The following is a 20931-nucleotide window of genomic DNA, read 5'->3' as shown; positions in this document are numbered from 1 at the left end:
TCGCACCCCATCACCCCTCCACCCCCTTACCCCTCTACACCCCATCACCCCTCTACACCCCATCACCCCTCTCCACCCCATCACCCCTCTCCACCTCATTACCCCTCTCCACCCCATCACCCCTCTCCACCCAACCTCTCACCCCTCACTCTCCACCCCATTACCCCTCTCCACCCCATCACCCCCCTCTTCACCACATTACCCCTCTCCACCCCATCACCCTCTCCACCCCATTCACCCCTCTTCACCCCATCACCCCTCTCCACCCCATCACCCCTCTCCACCCATTACCCCTCCACCCATCACCCCTCTCCACCCCATCACCCCTCTCCACCCCATCACCCCTCTCACCCCATCCACCCTTCTCTCACCCCATTACCCCTCTCCACCCCATCACCCCTCTCCACCCCATTACCCCTCTCCACCCCATCACCCCTCTTCACCCCATTACCCCTCTCACCCCATCACCCCTCTCACCCCATTCACCCCTCTCCACCCCATCCCCTCTCACCCATCACCCCTCTCCACCCATCACCCCTCTTCACCCCATCACCCCTCTCCACCCCATTACCCCCCTCTCCACCCCATCACCCCTCTCACCCCATCACCCCTCTCCACCCCATCACCCCTTCTCCACCCCATCCTACCCCTCTCCACCCCATCACCCCTCTCCACCCCATCACCCCTCTCCACCCCATCACCCCTCTCCACCCCATTACCCCTCTCCACCCCATCACCCCTCTCACCCCATCACCCCTCTCCACCCCATCACCCCTCTCCACCCCATTACCCCTCTCCACCCCATCACCCCTCTTCACCCATCACCCTCTCCACCCCACTTCCGTTCATTTGCTACTGAAACCCCTATCTATCCTGTTATTAACTATACTGCCTGTCTCCTAACTTGCACCAAGCCCATCATCCCCTGTTCTCACTAACCTACACTGGCTCCCAGTCCAGCAATGCCCCAGATTTAAAATTCTTATCCTTCTGTGCAAATCTCTTTGTGGACTCTCCCCTCCCTATCTCTAAAATCCTCTGCTCCCCATCTTCATACACACCCTTCCTCTGACTCTTGACTCTTGTCCCACCCTCCCTTCACCCACCATTAGCAGCTCCGCCTTCAGCTGCCTAGGTCCTAAATTCTGGAATTCCCTCTTAAACCATTCTGAATCTCTGCCTCTCTCTCTCCTCCTTTATAACTCCCCTTAAAAGCAACCCATTTGACCTAACTTTTCGTCACCTCTCCTAAAATCTGTCTATTTTAGTGTCTATTTTTTCCTGACATCTCTGTAAAGTACCTTGGAACTTTACTTGATTAAAGACACTCTATAAATACAGCTTGTGTTGTCGTCTATAAGATATATGGATATGGAGAGTTACCAGTCACTGCAGTCTACAGTACATGTAATACTGAGGAAAATGTGGATAGTCCCTTTCTGCCTCTGCCAGATTGAATGTGAGCAGAATAGAAAGGTCAAGGTTCGGTGGCAGCTTACACAACTGCCGATGACCTGCAGCTATGCACGTAAAGCCTTTGAGTAATGCAATCCCTTCCTGCAAATAGCAGGCAGGACGCTGAGGCTGAGACCTGCTTCTTAAAAATCACACAGTCTCTCCATCTCTTTGTCTCTTTACACCACCTCCCCCCCCTCCCCCTGCACTGTCTCTGTCTGCCTCTGTCTCTGTCTCTACACACCATCCCCAATCCCCACTCCAAACACCTCACTTTGTGCGTCTCTGTCTTTGTCTCACTCTATCTGTGTCTCTCCCCCTCTGATCTTTGTCTTTCTCTCCAGGCCTATTTCTCTTTTTGTCTGACTCAATATTCAGTGACTTCTGTTCACAAGATGTGAGGAGCTCTGAAGGACAACGAATGTCAAAGCAAAGATTCTGTGGCAGTTTAACAGCTCAGGTCCCCATGTTGGTTAATATTGTAAACGGTTCTCTCTTTCTTCAGGTGTTGTCCCTCTTTCCTTTTAAATCTGTGGTCATCGTCTCTCTGCTCAAAAAAACACCACATGACCCCACCACCCTTGCAAACTAACATCCCATCTCCCCCCCTCCCTTTCCTCTTCAAAGTCCTTGAACTTGTCGCCTCCCGAATTCATTCCCATCTTTCCCAGAACTCTATGTTTGAGTCCCTCCAATCAGGTTTCTGCCCCGTCACAGTATCGAAACAGCTCTTATCAAAGTCACAAATGACGTCCTGTGTGACTGTGACAAAGATAAACTTTCCCTCCTCGCCCTTCTCGACCTGTCTGCAGCCTATGACATGGCTGACCTAAAGGCTGGCCCGGGTTTAAAACTAAAATCCGACCCGAGCCCGAACCCGGACCCGACCTGACCACAACTAACCCGACCCGGACCTGAACCCGACCACAACGAACCCGAACCCGACCTGGACCTGAACCCGACCACAACAAACCCGAACCTGACCCGGACCCGACCCAACAAACCCGAACCCGACCCGGACCTGACCACAACGAACCCGAACCCGAACCCGACCCGGACCCGACCACAACGAACCCGAACCCGACCCGGACCTGAACCCGACCACAACTAACCCGAACCCGACCCGGACCCGACCACAACGAACCCGAACCCGACCCGGACCTGAACCCGACCACAACTAACCCGAACCCGACCCGGACCCGACCACAACTAACCCGGACCCGACCACAACTAACCCGAACCCGACCCGGACCCGACCAGAACTAACCCGAACCCAACCCGGACCCGACCACAACTAACCCGAACCCGACCCGGACCCGACCACAACTAACCCGAACCCAACCCGGACCCGACCACAACTAACCCGAACCCGACCCGGACCCGACCACAACTAACCCGAACCCAACCCGGACCCGACCACAACTAACACGAACCCGACCCGGACCCGACCATAACTAACCCGAACCCGACCCGGACCCGACCACAACTAACCTGAACCCGACCCGGACCCGACCACAACGAACCCGAACCCGACCCGGACCTGAACCCGACCACAACTAACCCGAACCCAACCCGGACCCGACCACAACTAACCCGAACCCGACCCGGACCCGACCATAACTAACCTGAACCCGACCCGGACCCGACCATAACTAACCTGAACCCGACCCGGACCCGACCATAACTAACCCGAACCCGACCCGGACCCGACCACAACTAACCCGAACCCGACCCGGACCCGACCACAACTAACCTGAACCCAACCCGGACCCGACCACAACTAACCCGAACCCGACCCGGACCTGAACCCGACCACAACTAACCTGAACCCGACCCGGACCCGACCACAACTAACCCGAACCCGACCCGGACCTGAACCCGACCATAACTAACCTGAACCCGACCCGGACCCGACCACAACTAACCCGAACCCGACCCGGACCCGACCACAACTAACCCGAACCCGACCCGGACCCGACCACAACTAACCTGAACCCAACCCGGACCCGACCACAACTAACCCGAACCCGACCCGGACCTGAACCCGACCACAACTAACCTGAACCCGACCCGGACCTGAACCCGACCACAACTAACCCGAGCCCGACCCGGACCTGAACCCGACCACAACTAACCCGAACCCGAACCCGACCCGACCACAACTAACCCGAGCCCGACCCGGACCTGAACCCGACCACAACTAACCCGAACCCGAACCCGACCCGACCACAACTAACCCGAACCCAACCCGGACCCGACCACAACTAACCTGAACCCGACCCGGACCCGACCACAACTAACCCGGACCCGACCCGGACCTGAACCCGATCACAACTAACACGAACCCGACCCGGACCTGACCACAACTAACCCGGACCCGACCTGGACCTGAACCCGATCACGACTAACCCGAACCCAACCCGGACCCGACCACAACTAACCCGGACCCGACCCGGACCTGAACCCGATCACGACTAACCTGAACCCGACCCGGACCCGACCACAACTAACCCGGACCCGACCCGGACCTGAACCCGATCACGACTAACCCGAACCCAACCCGGACCCGACCACAACTAACCCGGACCCGACCCGGACCTGAACCCGACCACAACTAACACGAACCCGACATGTAGTCGAGTCTAGCCGGGTTCAGGTTGGGTTGCCAAGCTTTACATCGACCACCCCATCCTCCTCTGACACCTCTCCACTGTCGTCCAGCTGGGTGCGACTGCACTCACCCGGTTCCATTCTTATCCATCTAAGCGTAGCCTGAATATCACCTGCAATGGCTTCTTTTCCTGCTCCCACACTGTTACCTCTGGTGTCCCCCATGGATCTATCCTTGTCCCCCTCCTATTTCTCATCTACTTGCTGCCCCTCAGTGACATCATCTGAAAGCACAGCGTTAGTTTCCACATTTACACTAACAACATCCAGCTCTACTTCACCACCACCTCTCTCCACTCCTGCACTGCTGTTAAATTATTAGACTGTTCATCCAACATCCAGGACCGGATAAGCAGAAATTTTCTCCACTTAAATATTGGGAAAATTGAAGCCATTGTTTTCTGTCCCTGCTCCAAACTTCATTCCCTAGTTACTGACTCCATCCCTCTCCCTGGCAACAGTCTGAGATTAAACCAGTTTGTTTGCAACCTCAATGTCACATTTGACCCCGAGATGAGCTTCTGACCTCATATCCGCAGCATCGCTAAGACTGACTATTTCCACCTCTGTAACATCGCCCGACTTCACCCCGTCTCAGCTCATTAGCTGCTGAAACCCTCAATTCATAACTTCCTTACCTGTAGACTTGACTGTTCCAACGCACTCCTGGCTGATCTCCCACATTCTACTCTTCGTAAACTTGAGTTCATCCGAAACTCTGCTGCCCCGTATCCTAACTCTCACCCAGTCCCGTTCCACTATCAACCCCCTGTGCTCTCTGACCTATATTAACACACACCCAGTCCCGTTCCTCTATCACCCGCTGTGCTCACTGACCTATATTAACACACACCCAGTCCCGTTCCTCTATCACCCCCTGTGCTCACTGACCTACACTAACACACACCCAGTCCCGTTCCTCTATCACCCCCTGTGCTCACTGACCTATATTAACACACACCCAGTCCCGTTCCTCTATCACCGCCTGTGCTCACTGACCTATATTAACACACACACAGTCCCGTTCCTCTATCACCCCCTGTGCTCACTGACCTACACTAACACACACCCAGTCCCGTTCCTCTATCACCCCCTGTGCTCACTGACCTATATTAACACACACCCAGTCCCGTTCCTCTATCACCACCTGTGCTCACTGACCTATATTAACACACACCCAGTCCCATTCCTCTATCACCCCCTGTGCTCACTGACCTATATAAACACACACCCAGTCCCGTTCCTCTATCACCGCCTGTGCTCACTGACCTATATTAACACACACCCAGTCCCGTTCCTCTATCACCCCCTGTGCTCTCTGACCTATATTAACACGCACACAGTCCCGTTCCTCTATCACCCCCTGTGCTCTCTGACCTATATTAACACACACCCAGTCCCGTTCCTCTATCACCCCCTGTGCTCACTGACCTATATTAACACACACCCAGTCCCATTCCTCTATCACCGCCTGTGCTCACTGACCTATATTAACACACACCCAGTCCCGTTCCTCTATCACCCCCTGTGCTCTCTGACCTATATTAACACGCACACAGTCCCGTTCCTCTATCACCCCCTGTGCTCTCTGACCTATATTAACACACACCCAGTCCCGTTCCTCTATCACCCCCTGTGCTCACTGACCTATATTAACACACACCCAGTCCCGTTCCTCTATCACCCCCTGTGCTCACTGACCTATATTAACACACACCCAGTCCCGTTCCTCTATCACCGCCTGTGCTCACTGACCTATATTAACACACACCCAGTCCCATTCCTCTATCACCCCCCTGTGCTCTCTGACCTATATTAACACACACCCAGTCCCGTTCCTCTATCACCCCCCTGTGCTCTCTGACCTATATTAACACACACCCAGTCCCGTTCCTCTATCACCCCGCTGTGCTCACTGACCTATATTAACACACACCCAGTCGCGTTCCTCTATCACCCCCTGTGCTCACTGACCTATATTAACACACACCCAGTCCCGTTCCTCTATCACCCACTGTGCTCTCTGACCTATATTAACACACACCCAGTCCCGTTCCTCTATCACCCCCTGTACTCACTGACCTACATTAACACACACCCAGTCCCGTTCCTCTATCACCGCCTGTGCTCACTGACCTATATTAACACACACCCAGTCCCGTTCCTCTATCACCCCCTGTGCTCACTGACCTATATTAACACACACCCAGTCCCGTTCCTCTATCACCCCCTGTGCTCACTGACCTATATTAACACACACCCAGTCCCGTTCCTCTATCACCGCCTGTGCTCACTGACCTATATTAACACACACCCAGTCCCATTCCTCTATCACCCCCCTGTGCTCTCTGACCTATATTAACACACACCCAGTCCCGTTCCTCTATCACCCCCCTGTGCTCTCTGACCTATATTAACACACACCCAGTCCCGTTCCTCTATCACCCCGCTGTGCTCACTGACCTATATTAACACACACCCAGTCCCGTTCCTCTATCACCCCCTGTGCTCACTGACCTATATTAACACACACCCAGTCCCGTTCCTCTATCACCCCGCTGTGCTCACTGACCTATATTAACACACACCCAGTCCCGTTCCTCTATCACCCCCTGTACTCACTGACCTACATTAACACACACCCAGTCCCGTTCCTCTATCACCGCCTGTGCTCTCTGACCTATATTAACACACACCCAGTCCCGTTCCTCTATCACCCCCTGTGCTCACTGACCTACATTAACACACACCCAGTCCCGTTCCTTGTTCACCCCCTGTGCTCACTGACCTATATTAACACACACCCAGTCCCGTTCCTCTGTCACCCCCTGTGCTCACTGACCTATATTAACACACACCCAGTCCCGTTCCTCTATCACCCCCTGTGCTCACTGACCTATATTAACACACACCCAGTCCCGTTCCTCTATCACCCTCTGTGCTCACTGACCTATATTAACACACACACAGTCCCGTTCCTCTATCACCGCCTGTGCTCACTGACCTATATTAACACACACCCAGTCCCGTTCCTCTATCACCCCCTGTGCTCACTGACCTATATTAACACACACACAGTCCCGTTCCTCTATCACCGCCTGTGCTCACTGACTTATATTAACACACACCCAGTCCCGTTCCTCTATCACCCCCTGTGCTCACTGACCTATATTAACACACACAGTCCCGTTCCTCTATCACCCACTGTGCTCTCTGACCTATATTAACACGCACACAGTCCCGTTCCTCTATCACCGCCTGTGCTCACTGACCTATATTAACACACACCCAGTCCCGTTCCTCTATCACCCCCTGTGCTCACTGACCTATATTAACACACACAGTCCCGTTCCTCTATCACCCACTGTGCTCTCTGACCTATATTAACACGCACACAGTCCTGTTCCTCTATCACCGCCTGTGCTCACTGACCTATATTAACACACACCCAGTCCCGTTCCTCTATCACCCCCTGTGCTCTCTGACCTATATTAACACACACCCAGTCCCGTTCCTCTATCACCCCCTGTGCTCACTGACCTACATTAACACACACCCAGTCCCGTTCCTTGTTCACCCCCTGTGCTCTCTGACCTATATTAACACACACCCAGTCCCGTTCCTCTATCACCGCCTGTGCTCTCTGACCTATATTAACACACACCCAGTCCCGTTCCTCTATCACCCCCTGTGCTCTCTGACCTATATTAACACACACACAGTCCCGTTCCTCTATCACCGCCTGTGCTCACTGACCTATATTAACACACACCCAGTCCCATTCCTCTATCACCGCCTGTGCTCACTGACCTATATAAACACACACCCAGTCCCGTTCGTCTATCACCCCCTGTGCTCTCAGACCTATATTAACACACACCCAGTCCCGTTCCTCTATCACCGCCTGTGCTCACTGATCTATATTAACACACACCCAGTCCCATTCCTCTATCACCGCCTGTGCTCACTGACCTATATAAACACACACCCAGTCCCGTTCCTCTATCACCCCCTGTACTCACTGACCTATATTAACACACACCCAGTCCCGTTCCTCTATCACCCACTGTGCTCACTGACCTATATTAACACACACCCAGTCCTGTTCCTCTATGTGAGCGTGTGTATGTGTGTCTATGGGTGAGTGTGAGTGTGAGAGTATGTGTGTAATGGGTGTATCTGTCTCTATGTGAGTGTGTGTATGTGTGTCTATGGGTGAGTGTGAGTGTGAGTGTATGTGTGTAATGAGTGTATCTGTCTCTATGTGAGTGTGTGTATGTGTGTCTATGGGTGAGTGTGAGTGTGAGAGTATGTGTGTAATGGGTGTATCTGTCTCTCTGTGAGTGTGTGTATGTGTGTCTATGGGTGAGTGTGAGTGTGAGTGTATGTGTGTAATGATTGTATCTGTCTCTATGTGAGTGTGTGTATGTGTGTCTCTGGGTGAGTGTGAGTGTGAGTGTATGTGTGTAATGAGTGTATCTGTCTCTATGTGAGTGTGTGTATGTGTGTCTATGGGTGAGTGTGAGTGTGAGTGTATGTGTGTAATGAGTGTATCTGTCTCTCTGTGAGTGTGTGTATGTGTGTCTATGGGTGATTGTGAGTGTGAGTGTATGTGTGTAATGAGTGTATCTGTCTCTCTGTGAGTGTGTGTATGTGTGTCTATGGGTGATTGTGAGTGTGAGTGTATGTGTGTAATGAGTGTATCTGTCTCTCTGTGAGTGTGTGTATGTGTGTCTATGGGTGATTGTGAGTGTGAGTGTATGTGTGTAATGAGTGTATCTGTCTCTATGTGAGTGTGTGTATGTGTGTCTATGGGTGATTGTGAGTGTGAGTGTATGTGTGTAATGAGTGTATCTGTCTCGATGTGAGTGTGAGTGTATGTGTGTAATGAGTGTATCTGTCTCTATGTGAGTGTGTGTATGTGTGTCTATGGGTGAGTGTGAGTGTGAGTGTATGTGTGTAATGAGTGTATCTGTCTCGATGTGAGTGTGAGTGTATGTGTGTAATGAGTGTATCTGTCTCGATGTGAGTGTGAGTGTGTGTGTGTAATGAGTGTATCTGTCTCTATGTGAGTGTGTGTCTGTGTGTCTATGGGTGAGTGTGAGTGTGAGTGTATGTGTGTAATGAGTGTATCTGTCTCTCTGTGAGTGTGTGTATGTGTGTCTATGGGTGATTGTGAGTGTGAGTGTATATGTGTAATGAGTATATCTGTCTCTCTGTGAGTGTGTGTATGTGTGTCTATGGGTGATTGTGAGTGTGAGTGTATATGTGTACTGATTGTATCTGTCTCTATGTGAGTGTGTGTATGTGTGTCCCTGGGTGAGTGTGAGTGTATGTGTGTAATGAATGTATCTGTCTCTATGTGAGTGTGTGTATGTATGTTTCTGGGTGAGTGTGAGTGTGAGTGTATGTGTGTAATGAGTGTATCTGTCTCTATGTGAGTGTGTGTATGTGTGTCCCTGGGTGAGTGTGAGTGTATGTGTGTAATGATTGTATCTGTCTCTATGTGAGTGTGTGTATGTATGTTTCTGGGTGAGTGTGAGTGTGAGTGTGAGTGTATGTGTGTAATGAGTGTATCTGTCTCTATGTGAGTGTGTGTATGTGTGTCCCTGGGTGAGTGTGAGTGTATGTGTGTAATGATTGTATCTGTCTCTATGTGAGTGTGTGTATGTATGTTTCTGGGTGAGTGTGAGTGTGAGTGTGAGTGTATGTGTGTAATGAGTGTATCTGTCTCTATGTGAGTGTGTGTATGTGTGTCTCTGGGTGAGTGTGAGTGTGAGTGTATGTGTGTAATGATTGTATCTGTCTCTATGTGAGTGTGTGTATGTGTGTCCCTGGGTGAGTGTGAGTGTGAGTGTATGTGTGTAATGAATGTATCTGTCTCTATGTGAGTGTGTGTATGTATGTTTCTGGGTGAGTGTGAGTGTGAGTGTATGTGTGTAATGAAAATATCTGTCTCTATGTGAGTGTGTGTGTGTGTGTGTCTATGGGTGAGTGTGAGTGTGAGTGTATGTGTGTAATGAATGTATCTGTCTCTATGTGAGTGTGTGTATGTATGTTTCTGGGTGAGTGTGAGTGTGAGTGTATGTGTGTAATGAATGTATCTGTCTCTATGTGAGTGTGTGTATGTATGTTTCTGGGTGAGTGTGAGTGTGAGTGTATGTGTGTAATGAAAATATCTGTCTCTATGTGAGTGTGTGTGTGTGTGTGTCTATGGGTGAGTGTGAGTGTGAGTGTATATGTGTAATGAGTATATCTGTCTCTCTGTGAGTGTGTGTATGTGTGTCTATGGGTGAGTGTGAGTGTGAGTGTATGTGTGTAATGAATGTATCTGTCTCTATGTGAGTGTGTGTATGTATGTTTCTGGGTGAGTGTGAGTGTGAGTGTATGTGTGTAATGAGTGTATCTGTCTCTATGTGAGTGTGTGTACGTGTGTCTATGGGTGAGTGTGAGTGTGAGTGTATGTGTGTAATGAGTGTATCTGTCTCTCTGTGAGTGTGTGTCTGTGTGTCTATGGGTGAGTGTGAGTGTGAGTGTATGTGTGTAATGAGTGTATCTGTCTCTCTGTGAGTGTGTGTATGTGTGTATGGGTGAGTGTGAGTGTGAGTGTATGTCTGTAATGAGTGTATCTGTCTCTCTGTGAGTGTGTGTCTGTGTGTCTATGGGTGAGTGTGAGTGTGAGTGTATGTGTGTAATGAGTGTATCTGTCTCTCTGTGAGTGTGTGTATGTGTGTATGGGTGAGTGTGAGTGTATGTCTGTAATGAGTGTATCTGTCTCTATGTGAGTGTGTGTATGTATGTTTCTGGGTGAGTGTGAGTGTGAGTGTATGTGTGTAATGAGTGTATCTGTCTCTATGTGAGTGTGTGTATGTGTGTCTATGGGTGAGTGTGAGTGTGAGTGTATGTCTGTAATGAGTGTATCTGTCTCTATGTGAGTGTGTGTATGTATGTTTCTGGGTGAGTGTGAGTGTGAGTGTATGTGTGTAATGAGTGTATCTGTCTCTATGTGAGTGTGTGTATGTATGTTTCTGGGTGAGTGTGAGTGTGAGTGTATGTGTGTAATGAGTGTATCTGTCTCTATGTGAGTGTGTGTATGTGTGTCTATGGGTGAGTGTGAGTGTGAGTGTATGTGTGTAATGAGTGTATCTGTCTCTATGTGAGTGTGTGTATGTGTGTAATGAGTGTATCTGTCTCTATGTGAGTGTGTGTCTGTGTGTCTATGGGTGAGTGTGAGTGTGAGTGTATGTGTGTAATGAGTGTATCTGTCTCTCTGTGAGTGTGTGTCTGTGTGTCTATGGGTGAGTGTGAGTGTGAGTGTATGTCTGTAATGAGTGTATCTGTCTCTATGTGAGTGTGTGTATGTATGTTTCTGGGTGAGTGTGAGTGTGAGTGTATGTGTGTATTGAGTGTATCTGTCTCTATGTGAGTGTGTGTATGTATGTTTCTGGGTGAGTGTGAGTGTGAGTGTATGTGTGTAATGAGTGTATCTGTCTCTATGTGAGTGTGTGTATGTGTGTCTATGGGTGAGTGTGAGTGTGAGTGTATGTGTGTAATGAGTGTATCTGTCTCTATGTGAGTGTGTGTATGTGTGTCTATGGGTGAGTGTGAGTGTGAGTGTATGTGTGTAATGAGTGTATCTGTCTCTATGTGAGTGTGTGTATGTGTGTCTATGGGTGATTGTGAGTGTGAGTGTATGTGTGTAATGAGTGTATCTGTCTCTCTGTGAGTGTGTGTATGTGTGTCTATGGGTGATTGTGAGTGTGAGTGTATGTGTGTAATGAGTGTATCTGTCTCTATGTGAGTGTGTGTCTGTGTGTCTATGGGTGAGTGTGAATGTGAGTGTATGTGTGTAATGAGTGTATCTGTCTCTATGTGAGTGTGTGTATGTGTGTCTATGGGTGAGTGTGAGTGTGAGTGTATGTGTGTAATGAGTGTATCTGTCTCTATGTGAGTGTGTGTATGTGTGTCCCTGGGTGAGTGTGAGTGTATGTGTGTAATGATTGTATCTGTCTCTATGTGAGTGTGTGTATGTATGTTTCTGGGTGAGTGTGAGTGTGAGTGTGAGTGTATGTGTGTAATGAGTGTATCTGTCTCTATGTGAGTGTGTGTATGTGTGTCCCTGGGTGAGTGTGAGTGTATGTGTGTAATGAATGTATCTGTCTCTATGTGAGTGTGTGTATGTATGTTTCTGGGTGAGTGTGAGTGTGAGTGTATGTGTGTAATGAAAATATCTGTCTCTATATGTCTCGGTGACTGTAGCGTTGATAGCAACGGAGGTGCGTGAACGGGCTTACAGCTGAGAAGTCAATTTCAGCGAAAGTTTAAAAGTGAATTCCCTTTTGTTTTCGGAGGACCAGGGGACTGCTGGGTAAGGAAAAGGGTATATATTTGTGTGGTGGCTGTACCCGAGACACTACACGTGTAGTGTCTCCCACCCACCCTCCTCCTCTAACCAAAAAAAAGGACTCTGGTGTGTTGATAAGGTAAGCTTTTTATTTAGGAAGTTCTGTCCGTTGGATTGCTAACCTAACAAGTTTTGACTTTTTGTTTTTTTGGTTTTTCAGTAGATTTGTTGGGAATTTGGAATAGTGGGAATGGAGGTAAAGGCAGTTGTATGTTCCTCCTGCAGAATGTGGGAGGTAGGAGTCGCCAAGAGTGTCCCCGCTGACTGCATCTGTGGGAAGTGCACCCAACTCCAGCTCCTCGAGAACCGCGTTAGGGAACTGGAGCTGGAGCTGGATGAACTTCGGATCATTCGGGAGGCGGAGGAGGTTATTGAGAGGAGTTATGGGGAGGTAGTCACACCTCAGGTAAAAGAAGTAGGTAGATGGGTTACCGTCAGGGGAAGGAGAGGGAACCAGCAGGCAGTGCAGGGATCCCCTGTGGCCGTTTCCCTCAACAACAGGTATACCGTTTTGGATACTGTTGCGGGGGACGACTTACCAGGGGTAAGCAATGGGGTACAGATATCTGGCACAGAGTCTGTCCCTGTTGCTCAGAAGGGAAGGGGGAAGAGGAGCAGAATATTAGTCATTGGGGACTCCATAGTTAGGGGAACAGATAGGAGGTTCTGTGGGAACGAGAGAGACTCACGGTTGGTGTGTTGCCTCCCAGGTGCCAGGGTTCGTGATGTCTCGGATCGTGTTTTTGGGATCCTTAATGGGGAGGGGGAGCAGCCCCAAGTCGTGGTCCACATAGGCACCAACGACATAGGTAGGAAGAGAGATGGGGATTTAAGACAGAAATTTAGGGAGCTAGGGTGGAAGCTTAGAGCAAGAACAAACAGAATTGTTATCTCTGGGTTGTTGCCCGTGCCACGTGATAGCGAAGCGAGGAATAGGGAGAGAGAGGAGTTGAACACGTGGCTGCAGGGATGGTGCAGGAGGGAGGGATTTGGTTTCCTGGATAATTGGGGCTCTTTCTGGGGTAGGTGGGACCTCTACAAACAGGATGGTCTTCACCTGAACCAGAGGGGTACCAATATCCTGGGGGGGAGGTTTGCTAGTGCTCTTCGGGGGGGTTTAAACTAATTCAGCAGGGGAATGGGAACCCAAATTGTAGTGCCAGTGTACAGGATGTTGAGAGTAGTGAGGTCAGGGATATGGTTACAAGGAAGCAAGAGGGCACTGGCAAGCAAGAACCTGGTTTAAAGTGTGTCTATTTCAACGCCAGGAGCATCCGGAATAAGGTGGGTGAGCTTGCAGCATGGGTTGGTACCTGGGATCTCGATGTAGTGGCCATTTCGGAGACATGGGTAGAGCAGGGGCAGGAATGGATGTTGCAGATTCCGGGATTTAGATGTTTCAGTAAGAACAGAGAAGATGGTAAAAGAGGGGGGGGTGTGGCATTGTTAATCAAGGAGAGTATTACAGCGACAGAAAGGACGTTTGAGGACTCGTCTACTGAGGTAGTATGGGCTGAGGTTAGAAACAGGAGAGGTGAGGTTACCCTGTTGGGAGTCTTTTATAGACCTCCGAATAGTTCCAGAGATGTAGAGGAAAGGATAGCGAAGATGATTCTTGACAGGGGTGAGAGTAACAGGGTAGTTGTTATGGGGGACTTTAACTTTCCAAATATCGACTGGAAATACTATAGTTCGAGTACTTTAGATGGGTCAGTTTTTGTCCAGTGTGTGCAGGAGGGTTTTCTGACACAGTATGTAGACAGGCCAACCAGGGGCGATGCCACATTGGATTTGGTACTGGGAAATGAACCCGGCCAGGTGTTAGATTTAGATGTAGGTGAGCACTTTGGTGATAGTGATCACAATTCGGTTAGGTTTACCTTAGCGATGGGCAGGGACAGGTATATACCGCAGGGCAAGAATTATAACTGGGGGAAAGGAAATTATGATGCGATTAGGCAAGATTTAGGATGCGTAGGATGGGGAAGGAAACTGCAGGGGATGGGCACAATCGAAATGTGGAGCTTATTCAAGGAGCAGCTACTGCGTGTCCTTGATAAGTATGTACCTGTGAGGCAGGGAGGAAGTTGTCGTGCGAGGGAGCCGTGGTTTACTAAAGAAGTTGAAGCACTTGTCAAGAGGAAGAAGAAGGCTTATGTTAGGATGAGACGTGAAGGCTCAGTTAGGGCGCTTGAGAGCTACAAGCTAGCCAGGAAGGATCTAAAGGGAGAGCTAAGAAGAGCAAGGAGAGGACACGGGAAGTCATTGGTGGATCGGATCAGGGAAAACCCTAAGGCTTTCTATAGGTATATCAGGAATAAAAGAATGACTAGAGTTAGATTAGGGCCAATCAAGGATAGTAGTGGGAAGTTGTGTGTGGAATCAGAGGAGATAGGGGAAGTGTTAAATGAATATTTTGCGTCAGTATTTACAGTAGAGAAAGAAAATGTTGTTGAGAATACTGAGATTCAGGCTACAAGGCTAGATGGGATTGAGGTTCACAAGGAGGAGGTGTTAGCAATTTTGGAAAGTGTGAAAATAGATAAGTCCCCTGGGCCAGATGGGATTTATCCTAGGATTCTCTGGGAAGCTAGGGAGGAGATTGCAGAGCCTTTGTCCTTGATCTTTATGTCGTCATTGTCGACAGGAATAGTGCCGGAAGACTGGAGGATTGCAAATGTTGTCCCCTTGTTCAAGAAGGGGAGTAGAGACAGCCCTGGTAATTATAGACCTGTGAGCCTCACTTCGGTTGTGGGTAAAATGTTGGAAAAGGTTATAAGAGACAGGATTTATAATCATCTTGAAAAGAATAAGTACATTAGAGATAGTCAGCACGGTTTTGTGACGGGTAGGTCGTGCCTCACAAACCTTATTGAGTTTTTCGAGAAGGTGACCAAACAGGTGGATGAGGGTAAAGCAGTGGATGTGGTGTATATGGATTTCAGTAAGGCGTTTGATAAGGTTCCCCACGGTAGACTATTGCAGAAAATACGGAAGTATGGGGTTGAAGGTGATTTAGAGCTTTGGATCAGAAATTGGCTAGCTGAAAGAAGACAGAGGGTGGTGGTTGATGGCAAATGTTCATCCTGGAGTTTAGTTACTAGTGGTGTACCGCAAGGATCTGTTTTGGGGCCATTGCTGTTTGTCATTTTTATAAATGACCTGGAAGAGTGTGTAGAAGGGTGGGTTAGTAAATTTGCAGATGACACTAAGGTCGGTGGAGTTGTGGATAGTGCCGAAGGATGTTGTAGGGTACAGAGAGACATAGATAGGCTGCAGAGCTGGGCTGAGAGATGGCAAATGGAGTTTAATGCGGAAAAGTGTGAGGTGATTCACTTTGGAAGGAGTAACAGGAATGCAGAGTACTGGGCTAATGGGAAGATTCTTGTTAGTGTAGATGAGCAGAGAGATCTTGGTGTCCAGGTGCATAAATCCCTGAAGGTTGCTAACCAGGTTAATAGGGCTGTCAAGAAGGCATATGGTGTGTTAGCTTTTATTAGTAGGGGGGTCGAGTTTCGGAGCCACGAGGTCATGCTGCAGCTGTACAAGACTCTGGTGAGACCGCACCTGGAGTATTGCGTGCAGTTCTGGTCACCGCATTATAGGAAGGATGTGGAAGCTATGGAAAGGGTGCAGAGGAGATTTACTAGGATGTTGCCTGGTATGGAGGGAAGGTCTTACGAGGAAAGGCTGAGGGACTTGAGGTTGTTTTCGTTGGAGAGAAGGAGGAGGAGAGGTGACTTAATGGAGACATATAAGATAATCAGAGGGTTAGATAGGGTGGATAGTGAGCGTCTTTTTCCTCGGATGGTGATGGCAAACACGAGGGGACATAGCTTCAAGTTGAGGGGTGATAGATATAGGACAGATGTCAGAGGTAGTTTCTTTACTCAGAGAGTAATAAGGACGTGGAATGCCCTGCCTGCAGCAGTAGTAGATTCGCCAACATTAAGGGCATTTAAGTGGACATTGGATAGACACATGGATGAAAATGGAATAGTGTAGGTCAGATGGTTTCACAGCTCGGCGCAACATCGAGGGCCGAAGGGCCTGTACTGCGCTGTAATATTCTTTCTTTCTTATGTGAGTGTGTGTGTGTGTGTCTATGGGTGAGTGTGAGTGTGAGTGTATGTGTGTAATGAATGTATCTGTCTCTATGTGAGTGTGTGTATGGGTGAGTGTGAGTGTGAGTGTGAGTGTATGTGTGTAATGAGTGTATCTGTCTCTATGTGAGTGTGTGTATGTATGTTTCTGGGTGAGTGTGAGTGTGAGTGTATGTGTGTAATGAGTGTATCTGTCTCTATGTGAGTGTGTGTATGTGTATCTATGGGTGAGTGTATGTGTGTAATGAGTGTATCTGTCTCTCTGTGAGTGTGTGTATGTGTGTCTATGGGTGATTGTGAGTGTGAGTGTATGTGTGTAATGAGTGTATCTGTCTCTATGTGAGTGTGTGTATGTGTGTCCCTGGGTGAGTGTGAGTGTATGTGTGTAATGATTGTATCTGTCTCTATGTGAGTGTGTGTATGTATGTTTCTGGGTGAGTGTGAGTGTGAGTGTGAGTGTATGTGTGTAATGAGTGTATCTGTCTCTATGTGAGTGTGTGTATGTGTGTCTATGGGTGAGTGTGAGTGTGAGTGTATGTGTGTAATGAGTGTATCTGTCTCTATGTGAGTGTGTGTATGTGTGTCTATGGGTGAGTGTGAGTGTGAGTGTATGTGTGTAATGAGTGTATCTGTCTCTATGTGAGTGTGTGTATGTGTGTCTATGGGTGAGTGTGAGTGTGAGTGTATGTGTGTAATGAGTGTATCTGTCTCTATGTGAGTGTGTGTATGTGTGTCTATGGGTGAGTGTATGTGTGTAATGAGTGTATCTGTCTCTCTGTGAGTGTGTGTATGTGTGTCTATGGGTGAGTGTGAGTGTGAGTGTATGTGTGTAATGAGTGTATCTGTCTCTATGTGAGTGTGTGTATGTGTGTCTATGGGTGATTGTAAGTGTGAGTGTATGTGTGTAATGAGTGTATCTGTCTCTATGTGAGTGTGTGTATGTGTGTCTATGGGTGAGTGTGAGTGTGAGTGTATGTGTGTAATGAGTGTATCTGTCTCTATGTGAGTGTGTGTATGTGTGTCTATGGGTGAGTGTGAGTGTGAGTGTATGTGTGTAATGAGTGTATCTGTCTCTATGTGAGTGTGTGTCTGTGTGTCTATGGGTGAGTGTGAGTGTGAGTGTATGTGTGTAATGAGTGTAATGAGTGTATCTGTCTCTATGTGAGTGTGTGTCTGTGTGTCTATGGGTGAGTGTGAGTGTGAGTGTATGTGTGTAATGAGTGTATCTGTCTCTATGTGAGTGTGTGTATGTGTGTCTATGGGTGAGTGTGAGTGTGAGTGTATGTGTGTAATGAGTGTATCTGTCTCTATGTGAGTGTGTGTATGTGTGTCTATGGGTGAGTGTGAGTGTGAGTGTATGTGTGTAATGAGTGTATCTGTCTCTATGTGAGTGTGTGTATGTGTGTCTATGGGTGAGTGTGAGTGTGAGTGTATGTGTGTAATGAGTGTATCTGTCTCTATGTGAGTGTGTGTATGTGTGTCTATGGGTGAGTGTGAGTGTGAGTGTATGTGTGTAATGAGTGTATCTGTCTCTATGTGAGTGTGTGTATGTGTGTCTATGGGTGAGTGTGAGTGTGAGTGTATGTGTGTAATGAGTGTATCTGTCTCTATGTGAGTGTGTGTATGTGTGTCTATGGGTGAGTGTGAGTGTGAGTGTATGTGTGTAATGAGTGTATCTGTCTCTATGTGAGTGTGTGTATGTATGTTTCTGGGTGAGTGTGAGTGTGAGTGTATGTGTGTAATGAGTGTATCTGTCTCTATGTGAGTGTGTGTATGTGTGTCTATGGGTGAGTGTGAGTGTGAGTGTATGTGTGTAATGAGTGTATCTGTCTCTATGTGAGTGTGTGTCTGTGTGTCTATGGGTGAGTGTGAGTGTGAGTGTATGTGTGTAATGAGTGTATCTGTCTCTATGTGAGTGTGTGTATGTGTGTCCCTGGGTGAGTGTGAGTGTGAGTGTATGTCTGTAATGATTGTATCTGTCTCTATGTGAGTGTGTGTACGTGTGTCTATGGGTGAGTGTGAGTGTGAGTGTATGTGTGTAATGAGTGTATCTGTCTCTATGTGAGTGTGTGTATGTGTGTCTATGGGTGAGTGTGAGTGTGAGTGTATGTGTGTAATGAGTGTATCTGTCTCTATGTGAGTGTGTGTATGTGTGTCTACGGGTGAGTGTGAGTGTGAGTGTATGTGTGTAATGAATGTATCTGTCTCTATGTGAGTGTGTGTATGTGTGTATGGGTGAGTGTGAGTGTGAGTGTGAGTGTATGTGTGTAATGAGTGTATCTGCCTCTATGTGAGTGTGTGTCTGTGTGTCTATGGGTGAGTGTGAGTGTGAGTGTATGTGTGTAATGAGTGTATCTGTCTCTATGTGAGTGTGTGTATGTGTGTCTATGGGTGAGTGTGAGTGTGAGTGTATGTGTGTAATGAGTGTATCTGTCTCTATGTGAGTGTGTGTATGTGTGTATGGGTGAGTGTGAGTGTGAGTGTATGTGTGTAATGAGTGTATCTGTCTCTATGTGAGTGTGTGTATGTGTGTCCATGGGTGAGTGTGAGTGTGAGTGTATGTGTGTAATGAATGTATCTGTCTCTATGTGAGTGTGTGTATGGGTGAGTGTGAGTGTGAGTGTATGTGTGTAATGAGTGTATCTGTCTCCATGTGAGTGTGTGTCTGTGTGTCTATGGGTGAGTGTGAGTGTGAGTGTATGTGTGTAATGAGTGTATCTGTCTCTATGTGAGTGTGTGTATGTGTGTCTATGGGTGAGTGTGAGTGTATGTGTGTAATGAGTGTATCTGTCTCTCTGTGAGTGTGTGTATGTGTGTCTATGGGTGATTGTGAGTGTGAGTGTATGTGTGTAATGAATGTATCTGTCTCTATGTGAGTGTGTGTATGGGTGAGTGTGAGTGTGAGTGTATGTGTGTAATGAGTGTATCTGTCTCTATGTGAGTGTGTGTCTGTGTGTCTATGGGTGAGTGTGAGTGTGAGTGTATGTGTGTAATGAGTGTATCTGTCTCTATGTGAGTGTGTGTATGTGTGTCTATGGGTGAGTGTGAGTGTATGTGTGTAATGAGTGTATCTGTCTCTCTGTGAGTGTGTGTATCTGTGTCCCTGGGTGAGTGTGAGTGTGAGTGTATGTGTGTAATGAGTGTATCTGTCTCTATGTGAGTGTGTGTCTGTGTGTCTATGGGTGAGTGTGAGTGTGAGTGTATGTGTGTAATGAGTGTATCTGTCTCGATGTGAGTGTGTGTATGTGTGTCCCTGGGTGAGTGTGAGTGTATGTGTGTAATGAGTGTATCTGTCTCTATGTGAGTGTGTGTCTGTGTGTCTATGGGTGAGTGTGAGTGTGAGTGTATGTGTGTAATGATTGTATCTGTCTCTATGTGAGTGTGTGTATGTGTGTCTATGGGTGAGTGTGAGTGTGAGTGTCTGTGTGCAATGAATGTATCTGTCTCTATGTGAGTGTGTGTATGTGTGTCTATGGGTGAGTGTGAGTGTGAGTGTATGTGTGTAATGAGTGTATCTGTCTCTATGTGAGTGTGTGTATGTGTGTCTATGGGTGAGTGTATGTGTGTAATGAGTGTATCTGTCTCTCTGTGAGTGTGTGTATGTGTGTCTATGGGTGAGTGTGAGTGTGAGTGTATGTGTGTAATGAGTGTATCTGTCTCTATGTGAGTGTGTGTATGTGTGTCTATGGGTGATTGTGAGTGTGAGTGTATGTGTGTAATGAGTGTATCTGTCTCTATGTGAGTGTGTGTATGTGTGTCTATGGGTGAGTGTGAGTGTGAGTGTATGTGTGTAATGAGTGTATCTGTCTCTATGTGAGTGTGTGTATGTGTGTCTATGGGTGAGTGTGAGTGTGAGTGTATGTGTGTAATGAGTGTATCTGTCTCTATGTGAGTGTGTGTCTGTGTGTCTATGGGTGAGTGTGAGTGTGAGTGTATGTGTGTAATGAGTGTATCTGTCTCTATGTGAGTGTGTGTCTGTGTGTCTATGGGTGAGTGTGAGTGTGAGTGTATGTGTGTAATGAGTGTATCTGTCTCTATGTGAGTGTGTGTATGTGTGTCTATGGGTGAGTGTGAGTGTGAGTGTATGTGTGTAATGAGTGTATCTGTCTCTATGTGAGTGTGTGTATGTGTGTCTATGGGTGAGTGTGAGTGTGAGTGTATGTGTGTAATGAGTGTATCTGTCTCTATGTGAGTGTGTGTATGTGTGTCTATGGGTGAGTGTGAGTGTGAGTGTATGTGTGTAATGAGTGTATCTGTCTCTATGTGAGTGTGTGTATGTGTGTCTATGGGTGAGTGTGA

The sequence above is a fragment of the Heterodontus francisci genome, chromosome 48 (assembly GCF_036365525.1).
Source record: "Heterodontus francisci isolate sHetFra1 chromosome 48, sHetFra1.hap1, whole genome shotgun sequence".
Lineage (NCBI taxonomy): Eukaryota > Metazoa > Chordata > Chondrichthyes > Heterodontiformes > Heterodontidae > Heterodontus > Heterodontus francisci.
The sequence above is the reverse complement of the archived record's forward strand: the minus strand, read 5'-3'. Positions refer to the sequence as shown.